General features: G+C 38.5%; 1 protein-coding gene across 3 annotated transcripts in view; it reads left to right on the forward strand.

The window, feature by feature from the left end:
- The window catches only part of LOC131228246 (hydroxymethylglutaryl-CoA lyase, mitochondrial-like), a 97467-nt gene that overhangs the window by 36710 nt on the left and 43684 nt on the right, over positions 1-17073 (forward strand). Inside the window, exon 3 of one of the 3 annotated variants that reach the window (XM_058224144.1) lies at positions 4726-4997. The exons of the other annotated variants lie outside the window; for them this stretch is intronic. The gene's annotated coding sequence lies outside the window, so the exon portion shown is untranslated. Of the gene's footprint in view, positions 1-4725; positions 4998-17073 lie in introns of those variants that run through there. 3 annotated transcript variants of the gene reach the window in all.

A 17073-nucleotide genomic window follows, 5' to 3' on the forward strand; every position in this document is an offset into this window, starting at 1 on the left:
GGCCCAACAATGGAAGGTCTGGAAATGCCTTGTTGACTGAGATTGAATTCATGATAACTAAGATCTTAGCATGCAGCACCAAATACTCATTCTGGTTTTGTTTTCTTTATATGCTTCTTTCCTGTGTTGCAGGCACCATTGTTGCAATGCTTGAAGCTGTGATGGCTGTTGTCCCTATTGAGAAGCTTGCTGTACATTTCCATGACACATATTCTTGTTTCCCTCCAAGTAAGCAAAACTCTGTATAATTTTCAAGAGTAAATCCGTAACCCCATTTAATCAAAAAGAGATTTATTTATTTATTATTATTATTTTAAATAAAAATAAATTGTTGACCTGATCCTACAGTTTTATGTGTGTAGCCCATGATTTGCTGATAAAGACCATTCGTATGGTTACCCACAAAAAGGAGGAGATGCACCTAGAGCTCCCAGATCAGATCATCCAAGCCATTTAATTATTGTACTTGTCTTTTCTATCATTGAATGTGGACAACTTTGATGGGAAGAATCAGGATAGTGCCCCATTGATGGTGGAGCCCATTATGTCAATGCTATGGATGATGGATCTGTGAGCCATGGGCCCCACTTGTACAAACTGAGTACTCCAGATACTGTACATATCCACGGGTTAAGGATTTCACAGTTCTTTTTTGGATAGAGAGAATCCAAATCGTGCACATGGAAAACCCTGGGAATTCATAGCGAATGAAAAACTGCGGAATCCAATAGTAATTTTGATGTTTGATTTGGAACAATGTTTTCAGTATTGGTATCGATGGATGTAATTGAATAACTGTTGATCATAAACACATGAATTTTAAGGTTAAATAACCGCTCAATCTGGAATTTTTGAAAAAAAAGTTTTTTAATTAAAAAGTACTTCCAATTTGTAGATCAGCCTCCAACCACTCTAATATGATTTTTCCACACCTAATTGCAAGTTAAATGGGGGAATTTTCATTTTTTTTCTTTCCAAATTTGCAAATTGGAGGTTAAAGTCCATGATATCACTCCCAAATTTGTAAATTGATAACCGACAGTATAGGCTGATACTATTGATACCCCACACGCTGGTTTGGAATGCACTTTTCTACGAGGGCTGTCCTGCATAACCTTAGAAATAAAACTTCAGTATGTTTTTGGGGAGAAATTTATATCCCGTCTTTGTAGTACAACCTTGGAAATGGAAATCAATTTCTATACTTTTCATTCCACGAATGGTGGAAAAGCCGGATCCCATGTAAATCGAGTTCATTTCCTAAGTATTCAACGTATTGAAAGACCCCATGAAAACCAAGCAGTCTTCTAAGGATCAACTCTGGAATTGTTTTCTTCTATTTTAACAGATGGGAAACATCATCGTGGACTCGTCTGTTTCTGGCCTTGGAGGGTACCCATATGCCAAGGGTGCCTCTGGCAATGTGGCTACTGAGGACGTCGTGTATATGCTCCATGGGCTCGGTGTAAAGACCAATGTGGATCTTGGCAAGCTCATGTCAGCTGGATACTTCATCATGCAAGCATTTCGGATTCAAAAACAGCCATTGCTTTGAGCTATGGCGAATGCCTCCAAGTTATAAAGGTAATGTTATTGGATAATCCTTCATCTAGTAATAGACTCATGGAAATAAAGAAATATTAATGATCTTCGCAAAAAGTATTGCAGGGTGTGGAAATCTCCAAAACATGTTACAATAATGCAAAAAAAAGGAGGAAATTTGCATTCCAACAAGTTGTGCTCAGTCAAAAAGTTTTTGCAGTACTGTTCAGGATTTGAGCTTGTACATGTTAGACAGGATACATGCCTTGTATAGCCGATTCTATAGATAGACGATATATAAATAGAAGATTTTGTATTTATCATTTTACCTTGTATAGTCGTTGTAAAACTTTATATGTTCAACCCTTCAGGGTTGTCTCAAACACACAGAAAAGCAAAGGAGAATCATTTTCCTCAAATCCTTCATTGTTTTTGCTTTGTTTACATGGTAATACTGGCATCTTGGCATTAAAAGAAGTTCTGAAGTCATCCTTCAAGATGAAGGACCTGGGTCATCTGACATACTTTATTGGACTTGAATTTTCGCGATCTATACGTGGAATCCTAGTTAGCCAGCATAAATATACCAAGGATCTTCTCGCCTTGGCCTCCTTAATGGATCAGAAGACAGTTCAGACTCCTTTGGAACTTAACGTTCAATATGGCCGTGACGATGGTGAACTCCTTGCGGATCCCACATTATACCGCCGTTTGATTGAGAGTCTAGTTTACTTAATGACTCATTCTGATATTGCCTACGTGGTTCAAGTTGTTAGCCAATTTATTTCTGCTCTTCGAACTCTTCATATGACTACAGTATTGCGCATCTTACGGTACCTACGTGGAACTGCGGATCGAGCTCTGTTCTTCTCCTCCACGAGCCTTCTTGATCTTCGTGCTAATTCAGATGCTGACTAGGCTGGGTTGTACTCTCACTCGCGGATCTACCACTGACTACTGTATTTTTCTTGGCACTTCTCTCATCTCTTGGAAGTGTAAGAAGTATGCCACTGTTTCCAAATCAAGCACGGAAGCCAAATATAAAGCAATGTCAGCAGTTTGTAGTGAGATTATCTGGTTACGTGGACTTCTTTCTGACTTGGGCGTTCATCTACAAGATCCTACTCCACTTCATGTAAATAATCTGAGTGTCATTTAGAGTGCCTTTAATCCGGTTTTTCATGAACGGACAAAGCATATTGAAGTTGACTGTCACTTCATCTGCGAGAAGTTTCAGTCTCGGCTTATTTCGCTACCACATGTTGCTTCTCATGGTCAGATTGTTGACATTCTCACAAAGTCCCTCACTTCTGCACAACACTCATTTTTAATTAGCAAACTATTACTTATCGATGACCAGCATTAGTTTGAAAGGGGATGTTAGACAGGCCACATGCCTTGTATAGCCGATTCTATAGATAGATAATGTATAATTAGAAGATTTTGTATTAATCATTTTACCTTGTATAGTCGTTGTAAAATTCTATATATTCAACTCTTTAGGGTTGTCTCAAATACACAGAAAAGCACAGGAGAATCATTTTCCTCAAAGCCTTCATTGTTTTTGCTTTGTTTACAGTACAAGCCGAGCTAGTGGGGACCAGGGTTCTGTGATACAAACCAATGTATTCAAACCCGGACTGGGCCTCGATCTGTTTACGTGGGCCGTTCAGTCAATAGGTTGATTGACTGAATAGATGATAGGAATTAAGCAACTAAAATCTAGCACACTTGATAGGTTGCTTGGTTTGTATAGCCAACAAGCCGAACTGACCAAATTTTGAATATTTTCTTACCTGAAACAGGTGTAAGTAACCTGAGTGGTTCATGTAGCCGGTTCTAGCCAATGTATTATCAGCTTTTAGGGTGTGTTTGGATTATTGGAAACCATGGTAACATAAGAGTAAAACTCACATCATTATTGTTTTCCTTTGATTGGAGATTGCCAACTGTCAAATCACTGGAATCCTTTGGCGAGAATGGGTGCACGTGGGTTAATGTGACAGTTTCATGGGCCCCACCATGATGTTTGTGTTATATCCACGTAGTCTACCCTTCTTGTGCGATCATTTTATGCAATGAGACAAAAATGAAGCAGATACAAATTCGAAATGGACCACATGACAGTTAGCAGTAGGGATTGGATGTCTGCCATTGAAAACTTCTTGAGGTCCCTAGAAGTGTTGGATCTTTCACATTTTTGAGGACCTGCCCCAAAACGATATTGCAAAATAGATAAGATAGTGTGGATATAACACACATGGACAAAATTATATCTAAATGTGTTTAACAAATGAAAGTACTTTACACGTGGATAGTGAAAATGGAAGAGTATTGCATAGGAACAGTATTCCGTTTTACTTTTGAATAGGGTAATAATGGTAATTATTACATTTTTACTACCCATAACACTACATTACTATGATTTGACGTGATCCAAACACGCACGTGGATTGCCTGCAACCATCTTACAAGCCCAAGCACTTGTGGGTCCTACTCCGTCTATCCAATTTGCCAGATCATTTAGGGCATAGGCCCAAACATGAGATCCAAAACTCAAGTGGCCACACCATATGAATCAGTAGGGTTGGAAATGCCCACAGTTGAAACCTTCCACGGCCCAACCATGATGTTCATCTGCCCACACCTTCATAAGATGATTTCCTAATGGATTAGGGAAAAAACAAATAACGACTTGATCCGGTGGTGCCCAAGAAGGTTTCAAATTGTGGGTGTTCAATCCTCACTGCCCCATGTGGTGTGGCTTACTTGTGTTTTGGGTCTTTGTCTATGCAAATGTCCTAAAATGAGTTGGCGAAACAGATGGATGGAGTGGATATAACACAAACATCATGGTGGGCCCCTCAACACTTAGGGTTGTAGGCCAGATCCGGTTTTAATTCCATGGGTCCCATTGGGCGGCCCATGCACCAAAAAAACCCCCATATTTAAAGAAGCCTAACCCTTCGATAGTTGGTTTAGAAAGAAAACACAGAATCAGTTCACATTGAACCAAGAAAAGACTCTGTTGTACAGCTAGGGTCCCAGTCTGGGGGGTTTTTGGTGCATGGCCCATCCATGAAGAGTCCATTTTAATGGCTTAGATTGTTTTAACATGGTCCCCACATATATAAACTGACAACTTGAAGGGTACATTTTTATATCTACATGAATGAATTGCAGGGTGCTTTCCATGGCCATTCATTCTAGTGCTAGTGCAACAATTCACAGATGAATTGCCCATGGCCTATCTTCTTGCCAGTCGTCTGGACGGTACGATAGGTAGTTTCCATGGCCAGCATATGAACTCTGGGAGCCAGTATATTATAAAGCTATCTCCACCGTACGCCTGGCATATTGACACTTCAATCCGATGGCCCATCAAGTGTGTCCAACTTCTCAAATTCCAAACCTATTAAGCAATATGAACTCTTCGTTCCTCCAACAAATTTATGTTTCTTATAAAGAGAACGAATAAACAACATATCCAAAGTGAAGTGTTTTTCATCTGCAAACTGCCAACAGAAACATCATAATCAACAACAGCAGCAGCAGTAGAATTGCATTGGCAGTGTACACACAAAATCAACCTATAGGACCGAAGGAAGCAAACAACAGCAACACTAGAAAATCCACATTAAATAGGGAAATGGGTTTTCAACGGTGTCAACCACCACTCATAAGTCTATCTTATAAGGTGAAATACCAACAACAGTCTTTCAGAGCAAAAAGAAATCATACGCGTTGTTTGAATTATCTATGATATTATCGTTATCTTTAGCTTGGCGATACCGGTAACACTAGTAGCGATACTGATAACACCGGTAGTATTAGAAATTCCAGACATCAGCAATGCATTGCTAAGTATTGCCAATATTTTCAATTGTGTAAATTCTAGACATTGCTGGTATATATTGCCAATGTATTGATATTGCCAATATTTTTGACTGTGTAATGACGCTTGTATCACAAGTGCATCGGTGATATTTCAATAATATCATCAATGTAGAGATATCACATAAAGTTTGTTTATTGAAAAAAAATCTTATTAATTTTTTTATGAGCACATTGTTGTATACTGTTTTCTATTTATCGTTGCTAATATTGATAATATTTCAATATTATCATTATTGCGACATGCTCGATATCAAGGCCACAATATTTTGTTTTCTTTCCGGTTGTTGATGATTTCTTGACAAAATATTGTGAGTTATTGATATTCTGTAATATCGATAGATGTTTATTTAGATGGGATCAATGGGATGGTAAGACTATTTCTTATGACAACATATGCTTTTAGGCTCCCACTAAATGGAAACTTATTGTGTATGCATTTTTTCTGCAAATTTTTTATTTCTAAATATGTAAATATGTGTATTTTAGCATATCCTGAAATTTCACTTCTACCATTTTCTCATATTTTCCTGCATTTTCGGTTATCAACAATATTATCGGCGATATCGATATTGTTTCTGTATCCCTAGCTAGGGAAACTCGTACCGATATCGATACTTCGAACACTGATTCTGCACGCCTCTTCCAACTCTCATTGCCGAAATGATATGAAATGATCTTGCCTTTCCAGGTGAAAATTCAAGGGAACTACAGGCATGGAATTGTAAGAGTTGTTGCTAGTAACCATTCTTTTCTGTCAAAGTCACAATGGTGGGTCCATTGTGAAGATTATCATGTGCAAAAATGGTTGGGTGGGGCAATACATATAAGTCGAATGTGGACCGTTGGCTATTCCTTTTAAACCGTCCATTCTTTTTGCTATAAGGATGGCTTACGGGATTATTGAAACAGACCTGATTTTTTAGTATGATGATTTCATGGTTGGGGGGACATCTTACCACAATCCTTTCCATTGTGGCAACTGTGCTGCATGCAGCAAATTGAGTGTATGACAGCAAACTCTGAGATACGCAGGCATTTGTGATTTTAAACGTGTCTCATGTTTAACTGGGGGTGTGGCTAGGTTAGGGCAAGTCCAAGCTCCGTCCAGACACGCATTGTTCAACATATGCCTGAGCCTAGACTCGGCCTCTGCTGCTGGGCCTGAGCCAGAACATGAGCTTGAGGGTTTGTTCGGTAACAGAGAGGAGTGGGTTGGAGCACTAACATGAGTAAATTGAGGATGTTCGTATATTATGCATAGAATGATAATACAGAGCTTTCTTCTTTACTGAAAATATAACATTTTCAGTAATATTTACAACCACAATCGTACATGCATGCATGTACATGGATAAGAGTAGGACGATTCCTAACAGGAGAAATGTCCTACATTTGTACAAGGCACCACCCCACCGTTAAGAAGTGGGCCTGAATATTAGCCTAATTGTGCCTCAACATTAAGAAGTGGGCCGTAATATAAGCTGAATCCTGGCCCTTGAACCTGTAATCTTGCCTAAGCTTGACCTGAGGTGGGCCACGCCCAAAAGCCCAATGGGCCACCCTGGTGCATTAATAGCATTATATATAACTCAAATTAAACCGTGCAAATCATAGAAAGTTATGTAGGAGGACGGCAAACCTAAAATGATATTAATAAAATTATATGCCAATTTATAAAAATTTGCTTGTTGAATTTGAATTGTTGATTGATTTTCATGTTAGCCATCCATCAGATATCAAGCAATCGACCATTTGAGGTATTAATTCAGTATGAATACTTTTAATAAACCATAAGAGGTGGGGCCAGTTACGCATATTCAAAGTTCACAATTATTTACACCCTGATCCATAACTCAAGTGGTAGACTGAGTGAAAGATGCCTCGTTTCAACACTGAGGTCTTGGCATCAAATCCCTAGTGGGGGTGGCTAACAGTGAAGTGTGAACTAGGTGTACTAACAAGCTAACCAAAAAAAAAGTTTACAATTATTTAGTGATTGCCTAAGAAGTGACGTCACCAAGTTATGTAGGCCCCACCATAATGTATGTATTATAAACACACCGTCCATCCATTTGGAGAGATCATTTTAGGGCCTGTTTGGATTCGCATATAAGGGTGTATTGTATTGTATTAAAGAGGTTAAAATACATTATATAGTGTTTGATTTGGAGTTGAGATCCGTTGAATACCATACGCGTGAATACATCTTTTCTTCAAAAAATTCAAACGACGGTAGTTTATTGTTAGACGACTCTGTTTCCTTCAGTACAACCTATTCAAGATGCTATATTCGCGTGCGCTAGAGGCAAAGTCTGTTGTAGAGGGTTTCCTATCTGAGGAGGACCTAATATTTCTACTCCAATAGCACCTTAGATCATCTCTGACCTTCTACATGTGGCCATTTAGCTGAGAAAGTTCGCTTCCGAAGGTCTAATTTCAAAATACTGTTGGAAAATACACTTCTTACCATATTGGATCGTGGTAAATCGGGCAATCGTCCACTAGATCGTCCGGCGGAAAGCCGATCGTTCAGGTACGAATATCTCCCTTCCCGATCGTACTGTGATATGCATCTACCCTGTAACTGTAAGTCGATTCAGGTTAGAAGTTGCATGACCCTCTTGGAGTGCAAGAGGCCCCTCGTTGGTGGGGTGTATATGGATGGAATTCTGATCGGACGGAATCGATTTGCTGTTTGGCCTTAATAGATGGACGGTGTGGATGAGCGCAGACCTCATTGAGGGATCCACATAGAAAATCGAGAATCAACTTTACTCTACCATGCACTTGGATTTCCTACATACGCCTTTCACAGGAAGTTCCTGCCCTGGTAACCTAGGTGGGGTCCACTGTCATGTTTGTGAATAATCCTCCTCGTCCATAAGAGATGCCATTCATACCGTTAATAACGTCATTTCTATTGGGATGAACTGAAAGCAAAAATATTAGCATAAATCGAAACTTTCGTGGCCCCATCCCTATTTCAACTGTGGATGTCTAATTATCCTGGATTACACTCACGCCCGCTATTGATATAGTTCAATTTTGGCAACATGTACTAAAATGAAATCACAAAACGGATGGACAGGTAGGATTATTCATAAACATGACAGTGGACCCCACCTGGGTTCCCATTTTGAGAACTTAAAAATAGCTACCGTTGTACAAGTGCTATTAATATTATATGTATATACAATACGCAACCTTAAAACATCGTATCCAAACATTGATTGGAGGAAGAATCTGTATATTTTCCCAAACAATACCTCCTATCCAAACATTGATTTATGACATGTTGATTTCGATGTATTCTGAAATTGATCGAACGTATACATGAACAGTAGTTGGATACAATACAATACACCCTTATACGTGAATCCAAACAGAGCATGAGTTAAAGAATTAGAACGATCGAAATCTCAAGTGGAAAAAAAAAAAAACAATTATTTTTACGGCAAAGAGTGGTATTAACTTCGTTGAAGTTTGATCGAGAATTTTTATCGTTGCTCGAAGAGTGCGGACTTTGGCTGTACAATTACCAACTGTCGCGGAAGCTTGAGTCTCGTATGATTCCAAGAAGTGAAAAAATGTCAAAAAAAAAAGGAAAAACAAAAAGAAAAGAAGAAAAAACGATCAAATGGTCTCATGGGGTTTGGGCCCCACGTTTTCTGCCCATTCACATCTTATTTGGGGTTCATTGGATTGATCTTGAAGCAAATTCATCCATTTCACATGTAAGGGGTTTTAATTTCACATCGTCAACCCAAGTTTAAGGAAAAAACTTATTATATATGAACCACACAAGAGAAAACAATTCAAAATTAATGTAGAACGTTGGTGTAGTTGTGGGCCACGAAAAATTTCAAACAAAAAATAGCAAAATTTCTCCTTAAAATTCACGCCCTTCTGATTAAAATGAATATATTAGATCGGCAAGGGTAGGCTAAATTTCTATTCTTTGTGGGGCTTATATATCTTTTAAAAAAACCTTTTGAGAAGAAAACTCACTATACTAGGTGCAGTTGAGGTAGATTTTTTTACAAATTCTCGTGATCACCTCTTAAGCTTTTTTTTTTTAGTCTAAATAATCTTAGGATTATTAAAACCATCATAGTCGGCCAAATGGCCCACATCTTTGCATGGTGTACACAGAATGGCTTGGTAATACAACCTGTTGGTCTGTTATGTCCCATCATTGGAGCATGTCGGCAAAAAAAAATAAAAAAATCTAGACTTATTCTATAGCAACCCATTTACTATGAGGGAGGTGCTGGAAAAGCTATGTGGGCCTAGGGCTGTACATGGGTCGAGCTCGCTCGACACGGTTCGAGTCAACTCAGATTGACTCGGCTTGAAAGGCCAACTTTGGGCGAGTCAAGCTTCTTTTTTAAGCTCAAGTTGAGTTTGAGCCGAGTTCGACCATGGTGCACTTCAACTCGACTCGACTCGAAGAATATATATATATATATATATATATATATATATATATATATATATATATATATATATATATATATATATATATATATATATATATATATAAAAGTTAAAAAACTTAAAAAAGTTAAAACTTAAAGGTTTTTTACTTTTTACTAAAAAACCCTACTCCACCCTACCATCCCCATTCTATCTCTTTCTTTCTTCCCTCACCCTACCGAGCACGAGCAGACGTCGTAGCCCACATGGCTGCACCCATCACGACAACCCGATTGCCCGAGATTCTCTGCCTCATTGATTGCGCCCCCCCCCCCTCTTATTATCCTGATTTCTCCGAGCAACCCTTGCAGCCCACTGGGCGACTTCGAGCAACCTGTGCCCAATCCATGACATATGAACAAGCTCGACTCGACTCGAGGTAAACTCGACTCAAACTTGACTTAACAACTTTGGCAAACAAGCCAAGCTTCAATGTTGAGCTTGAGTATATCATGGACAAGTCGAGCCAAGCTTGGCCCACCTTGACTCGACTTGGCTCGATGTACAACCCTATGTGGGCTTAACATGAAGTATATATTTTATCCACACCATTCGGCTCGATGAACCCAAAATGACGTAAATCGAAATCCCAAGTTGACCACACCACAAGAAATAAAAGTTTTGGATCAAGCTGATAATTTTGTTTTCCCTTCATTTGGGTGTGTTCAACAGGTTGGATGACTAATAAATACTATAGTGGGCAGCAGGAAGTTTTTAATCATTGGTGTTCATTCAACACTGTTTCCTATGGTGTGGTCCACCTGTGATTTGGATATGATAGATGGATAGTCTAGATAAAACACATACATCATGGTGGGGCTCATAGGGAAGCAGATTGGCTGGCGTACCACACACCAGCTATATAGCTAGTGTATTGCCCTCATCAAGTTCTGTGGGTCCCATCATAAGGTATGTGTTACATACAAACCTTCCATCCATTTGGCGAGCTTGTCGTTAGGCTTGAGCCGGAAAATAAGACAGATCCAAAGATAAAGTGGACCACACTGCAAAAAGCAGTGGGGATTGAATGTCTACCATTGAAACCCTTGTTAGGTCACAGAAGTTTTGGATCAACATGAAATTTGTTTTTCCTCTTCATACAGGTATTTGTGACCCTATGAACGTTACGGTGGACGGTGAAAATCATTATCACCGCTGCTATTTTTGGTGTGGTCCATTTGAGCTTTAGATATGATTCAATTTTTTTTGGCTAATGCCCTAAAATGATCTCGAATAAATGATGAACGGTGTGAATATAATAAATGCATCGATGTAAGGCTCATGTAACTTTCATCTCCTTTGAACCGTTCGTACAAATCGGAGTCGGCGCTCGTCTTGGCACGACACTTATCTACAACAGTTATGTGGCTAGTGTGTGTACACCAGCCAATCCGCTTCCATTACGAGTGAGGTGCTGGAAAAGCTCTGTGGGCCCAACATGACGTATATATCTTATCCACACCATTCATCTATTTTTCAGCTCATTTCAGGGCGTGAACCCAAAATGAAGTAAATCGAAATAAAACACATACATTATGGTGTGGCTCACAGAGCTTTTCCAGCACCTACGTCAGTTATAGAGTGGTCACGACCGAATCCAAGTCGCCCGGACCATGAAAAATGGACTGTCCGGATTCGCAAATCACAGAGAAGGCCCGTCCTATGTACGTCCCAGATCCCGCATAGAAGTGCCACGTGGCTTGTTTGTTTTTGGCGCTTGAAGATGGGTATGTCTGTAATTTGTATTTCTGTCTGACGCAGCTAGATAAGCTCGTCCTCTCTGCGCATGTCTATAAAAAGCGCGAAAGCATTCAAAAACTACGAAATTTGCAGTTTGGATTGCTTCTTTTTCATGGTGAGAAATTCTCATTTCTTTTGATTTTCTGTTATCTATTTGAATTCTTTTAGAGCTTGTTTATTTATTTATTTAAAATAAATAAATCCAGCTAAGGATTGGATACCTGATGTTAGGAATTTTAAGGTTTTTGATGCATGGGCAATATGAAAAACAAAAATGGCCGTGGATAGAGGGAACCCACCCTAGATTGCACACACCCAAATTCAATGTCGATTGTATAATCTCAGGCTCACGATAGATGGTCTGTTAAATGGACGGTAAGAGCGAAGCTGGTATTTCTTTTCATTTTTTTTGGCCGTTATTTGAATGGATCTGATGATCTGATCAGTGTGATTTTAAGGCCCGTGTGAACTTCAAGGTGGACTGCTCCTATCCAAGGGTCTCGTTTGATTACAGGTGGGAGCATTTGGGCCCACCGTATAAATTCATAAAGGATTGATACTGGAACAACTCAATTGTTTTATTTTTCATCTATGGTTTGATTGGAAGAATGGTACTTTGGAAGTGGAACTCATGTGTGGTCCACCACCACGTGGAGTGGGTCATAGCTCAATAGGCATAGCGATCAGATTGCAGTGTCCATCTGATCAGTGGCCTGAACGGGTGGATCATTAAATTGGAAAGGATAGATGGTCCATGTTCAACACGAAAGAAATACAAGACAATTGGACGGTCAGAGTTGTCGGATCAGTATGACTTTTGTGTCTATGAACCACCATTGTGGTAGTTGCTGGATGAATGGTCTGGATCATCATAGGCCTCCCATGTGGATTATGAAGCTCGCGTTGTTATAGAATTATTTTGTCTTGATTTGTGGGTGGTCAATCCTTCGAGTTACATGATGATTTTGTGGGAATTCTGATTGTGGAAACAGAAAATGATGCTGCATGATTAGTTTTGTTTTGTTGAAAGTTTATTAATCATCAGGCTTCTTCTACAATTCTGTAAATTGCAGTGTAGGTTCTTACTCCATACAAACCATTATATTTTGGTGCATATGCCAATCGATTCTCGAACAGCTAATGGGTCTCATCTTGGATGAACCATAGCTTGGGTTAATGGCAATTTCGAACTTTCCAATTCATCACCTTTTTTTTTTTCTTTGACGCATATGAATCAGAGGAAAAAAGGTTAAAGTTTGGACAAGTGGGTTGTACTATTATAAAGACAATAAGTCAGTACCATTCACAAAATGGAACTGGAAATGCACCGATATGCCTTCCTAAAATGATATTAGGATGAATGAAATCTCATTATTGTGAACATGATATTAGTAGTTTCTGAAAAAAAAGGGTTGAAAGATAGAATTGTTACCTTGATTATCAAATGGTAATTGAATAATTTCCTTTCTATTTTAAAAAAGTTTTTTTTTACTTTTTATTATTATTATTATTATTATTATTATTATTATTTTAAAAAAATAGTTAATATTATATTCAAGACAAAATCTATACGGATGGGAACTCCCTTACATAAAACAGGAGACCCCTCGTGAGAAACTGTAAAGAATCTTACAAGCAAGGCCCCACCTGCAATTACACCATTCTAATCGAGCCTAAGCCAACTTTGTCTAAAAAAATCTTACCTCAAACGTGACGTGGAAGTTTCTTAGTCGCCAAGTTTGGACAAGTTTTGTTTACTTAATACATCATCATCATCGTCATCTCAGCCTTATCCTAACTAATTTGGATTCGCTAAACGAATCCTTTCCATTAAAACAAAAAAGATTTGTTTTCTTGGTTGAGCAAATAAATGATTACAAATGTATAATATTGTAGAGTTCTTAAGTCTATCTAGTAAGAGTCTAGATATCATCTCAAGCTTATCTTTAGAGATCATAGGGATATCCTCAGGGTCATCTAAAAGATTTATACTTAAAAAGCTTGTAGAATTACATATTAGAAGAATACCCTCATATTACACAATGTTCGAAGTATCGGTATCGCTACAAGTTTTGCTGGCCAGGGATATGGAAACAATATCAATATTGCCGATAATATTGCTGATAACGGGAAATGTGGGGAAACATGGAAAGACGGTGGAATTTTTAACGAAACTTTAGGAGATATTAAAATGTACATATTTGCATATTTAGAAATACAAAAATTTGTAAAAAGAATGCATATATAACAAGTTTTCATTTAACAGCGCCTTAAAAGCATGTGTTGTTGTAAGAAATCAGTCCAACCATCTCATCTGGCCTTTTTAACCATCCAACCTTCCATCCAAACATTCATCGATATTACAAAATATCAACAACACATAATATTTCACCAAGAAATTATCAACAATTGAAAAGGAAATGAAAGATTGTGGTCTTAATATCGTGCATATTGCTATATCGATAATATATAATCAATATTATTAATGACAAATTGAGCACCACATACAATCATGTGCCCATGAAAAAATTCGTAATAAATTGTTTTCTAATAAATAAAAATTTGATGATATCAATACGTTGGCAATATTATTGAAATATCGTCAATACACTTATGATACAACCATTAACTAGAATTTACATAAGAAAAAATATTAGTGATACATTGGCGATATTGATGCATTGGCAATACAAGCGACACCTAGAATTTACATAGTTGAAATTATTGGTGATTACATTAGCGATATTGATACGTTGGTGATACTTAGCAATACGTTACTAATACTTGGAATTTCTGATACTACTAGCGTTATCAATATCAGTACTAGTGTTATCAGTATCGCTGAGCTGGAGATAAAGATAATATTGGAGATAATTTGAATACCAATAGTACCTAGAAATTATGGGAGTACACTCATAGTACACATTTTCCCTTAACATCCCCCTTTCAAATTGAGAGCCACTGGGGATGCAGTGGCCAACATGCTCTTAAGCCCCGAAAATGGCCCCTTGACAAAGCTTTGGTGAAGATGTCAACAAATTATTTAGAGAGGTCGCTAAGAGAACCTTCACTAACCCGATGGAAACTTTCTCCCAAGCATGGTGAAGTTTATTTTCATGTATTTGGCATGCGCATGAAAGACTGGATTCCAACGCATGCATATAGCACTGAATTTGTCAAAAAATCAAGGCATTCAATGATGGTGGTTGTAACGGTAATTTAAAATAATAATAATAATAAAGGAAGAAACTGAACCGGCCTCGTATGGGACCGTTATGAGCCCGTATTGGCCCTTTACGGGCCACATTTTTCAGAACGGCAATTATAGCCCTGTACCGTGTAATGGGTCCCACCATTATCATTTGATAACATCCATTGCAGTTGCTACGCAACTATTTTTTATTATCTTACATAAAGTAGAGTAATTGGGACAGAGGGATACCCATGCTTTAAAGAGGAAAGCACATCCAAGTAGTGTTAGTTACTGCAAAAGCTAGACACTGGCATTCAACTTCATTACTAGAGCAATAAACAATGACTAAGATAAAAAAATATCTAGTGGTTGATCTCCAAACATCAGGATTGTTAGCCCCATCAGCATCATTGTAAGCCTTAACTGCAAGGGTAGAACAGGGATGAATATACCCTCCATGTCTATGTTCAGCACTTCTTTAAGTAAAATTGAATTTGTTGGGTGAACATAAATTTGTTAATAGTAGGAGCAGTCGCGAACTGGTACACTTGACTGATATCATAAGTGAAATCTAGATGGGTTTGAGTTAGGTGTTGTTAAAAAATAAAAAAAAAGAATCCCAAGATGATTGCGTTAATGATATAGATCAGGATATGGGTCACAACAGATATACAAGCTTTTACCAATGGCAATAGGTGTGGAAACTGGCTTGGTATCTTCCATTTAAAAAAAATGTAAAGAGGATATTTAAAGCATATCTCATCTAAGAAAAAATATTCTCAAGAGTCTTGAACAATTTCTATTCCTAGAAAATAATGCGATGAGCCAAGTTCTTTCATGTCAAACTGAGAGCTGAGAGTAGAAGGATGAAATCAAAGAGTTGCATTCATTGGTGAGGATAATGTTGTCAACATATAGATGCAAGACAAATCGCACTGATTGGAAGAGTAGGTGAACACATATGAAGTGGTCTAACTGCATAGAAACCCATTCTGCGTAAGGAACTAAAGTGTGTGAACCAAGCATGAAGGGCTTGTTATAAACCATATATAACCTTTCTGAATTGAGACCCCCACCCCCAGCTGGTCCAGGAGTCGTGCAGAACCCCGCTTGGAAAATAAGATCAGCAACTTCTTGAGGAATAATTGTCAACACCGAAGACGGAGGAAGGGGGCCTGATTTACCTAAGAGTTGGTTAATTTTTAGATGGCGCAAAGAGTGAGGAATGAGGATACCGTTAATGTGCTCCAGGGGACCTAGCCCTGTCCAATTTGTGATCCAGATGTTGCTGTCTCCTACTCCAATCTGCAGCTGAGAGGAGGTCTTCACTGTCGGGATAAGGCGCTGGATCTGTTTCCAAATGGGAGAGGCAAAAGCCGGAGTGGAGCGCTGCCCGTTCCAGTTACTGATCGGGCCATATTTGAATAACATAAAATCCCTCCAGAGGCCGTGACCTGATTTGAAATGGACTGACCACGCCATCTTTGTTCTGAATGCTTGCATGGTGTAAGTGAGTCTCCTTATACCCAGCCCCCCCTCCTCTCTAGGGAGAGAAATCGTCTTCCAACTTCGCCAGTGGGCCTTGCGTTTTCCTTCGGACCAGCCCCACAGAAAATTTGCCATCAATCTTTCTAGGGAACGCAACACTTGCTTCGGAATATGGCAAGCAGCTAGGGAGTGAACCGGTATGCTACTGAGGACGTTCTGGATCAACGTTGCTCTACCGGCTTGGAAGAGAAATCTGGCTTGCCACCTAAAAATTTTTGCCTCAATTTTGTGGACGAGAGGTTAGAAATCTGTAGCCCTGCACCTCCCAATGACAAGAGGGACCGCGAGGTAGCTGAAAGGATTTACTGAGGTAGCTGAAAGGATGAAAATCTTTTGAGATCTAATGATTTAGATTTAAAAAAAAAAAACAAGATTTGGCTTCTAGATGTAAAGATTATAGGAGAAAAGGAAGAGAATGAGGTTAGAGAAAAGAGTACCTTGAGAAAAGAGAGAATGAGAAAGTAGGGGATGAGAATCGTTTACTTGGGCTTCACGCCCTCTTCCAATCACTGGAAGTCGAAGATGAAATCGTCAAAAGCAAAAAGATTTTTTTTTTTTTTGCTTTCATAAATATAACATAACATAATATGCTATAGGTTTAGGGCAACCCTTATAAATTCGTAATTACATAAAATTACCAAAATACCCCTACTAAAAAAAGTTTTAAAAAAAAGAAA

This window comes from Magnolia sinica, chromosome 15 (genome assembly GCF_029962835.1).
Source record: "Magnolia sinica isolate HGM2019 chromosome 15, MsV1, whole genome shotgun sequence".
NCBI lineage: Eukaryota > Viridiplantae > Streptophyta > Magnoliopsida > Magnoliales > Magnoliaceae > Magnolia > Magnolia sinica.